This window comes from Orycteropus afer, unplaced genomic scaffold (genome assembly GCF_000298275.1).
Source record: "Orycteropus afer afer isolate SDZICR_OR568_19922 unplaced genomic scaffold, OryAfe1.0 scaffold00026, whole genome shotgun sequence".
NCBI classification, from domain to species: Eukaryota; Metazoa; Chordata; class Mammalia; order Tubulidentata; family Orycteropodidae; genus Orycteropus; species Orycteropus afer.
This window is the reverse complement of record NW_006921613.1, coordinates 761,986-763,513: the sequence shown is the minus strand read 5'-3', so window position 1 is coordinate 763,513 and position 1,528 is coordinate 761,986.

The following is a 1,528-nucleotide window of genomic DNA, read 5'->3' as shown; positions in this document are numbered from 1 at the left end:
CAAAATCATTAAAAAAAAAAAAAGGAGGGGGGGGGGGGCCAGGTTTGCTGGTCTGATGGAGCCTGGTGGAACCACTGAGATTATGGCCCCAGCTGGCCTTCAGGACTGGAACTGAACCCACACCTGTGGCTTCCAGCCAAACAAAAGACAGGCATAGGAGTCAAACATTTACCTGAGGTAGATACACTCCTTGGAGAGAACAATCATGGGAGAAAGGGGGGCTGTTCATGCACAGGGAGACAGCTCAGGGGGCAGGAGGGCATGGAGGGATGGACACAGGGAAGAGATAACTATGGGGAGGGAGTGAGAGGGGAGCTGTTGCATTGGGGTAAATTGTAGTCAATGTCATGAGACAAAGTGTATGTGAACTGCTGTATGGAAAGTGAATTTGCTGTTAATTTTCACCCAAATCACAATTAAAAAAAGAAGAAGACGAGTTATCAGGTCCTCTGAAGGAAGGGGTATAGTGTGGGACTGAGAACAGTAGGATTGGTTTAAAGACTGTGTGAGGAAAAGTTAGATCCCCAGATCCTCTACCCAAGCTCAAATAGTGAGGTGATTACTCCTCTTATCCATGTACAAAATAAGAGATTTCCCTTCTGGAAAAATCGATCTAGAAATATCCTGCACTTAGAACAAACAGTAAGGAGCTCTGGTGGTGTAGTTGTTAAGGTATATAGCTGCTAACCAAAAGGTCGGTGGTTGGAACCCAACAGCCACTCCACGGAAGAGAGATGGTATGCTCTGTAAAAATTTATAAGCCTTAGAACCCAATGAGGGTTGCTATGAGTCACAATCAACTAGATGGCAATGAGTTTGACTGTGAGTCTGAGAGAAAATAAATAGTTAAAAGTAAGCAGGAATAAGGCACCTTATTAAAAGCAAAGAAAAGTTTACCCTAACAGTGAACCCCCAGCCTCTCCCAAACTTGGGTCCAAGAATACTAGCTGCCAGACTGATACCCACCAAACAGAAAACTGGAAGACACCTTTCTAAGGAAACTGAGTGGTCCCAGAAACATAATGCTATAAATACTACTATGTGAGAATCTCACAATGAAATGGTGAGATCAGGTCAACCTATTGAGTCAACCACCTGCCCACCCATGCAGCGCATATCTGCCCCCAAATGAGGGAGGAAGACAGGAAGGAGGAAGACAAGAGATCAAGGAATCAGGGATCCAACACAGAAGAAACCAAGAGAACTCTCATAATGACCGTAAATGGAAGGCACCAGGTGACGGCTATACCGCAGGTCTAGAGTACAAGCAGTCCAGATGGAACAGTTAAGCACTCAACTACTAACAGGCAGGTAGATGATTCATACTCACCCATAGGCACCTCAGCAGACAGACCTGATAATCTATTTCTGAAAGGTCACAGCCTTGAAAACCATAAGGATATGGCACCACTGAGGATGAGAAAGACATAGAGAGGTACATGGGAAGTACAGACAACAAATATGAACCCTTTTGCATATACGGTACTGAGTTGTCAGTGAAGGCAAACAGGGGTATATGGACAGACAG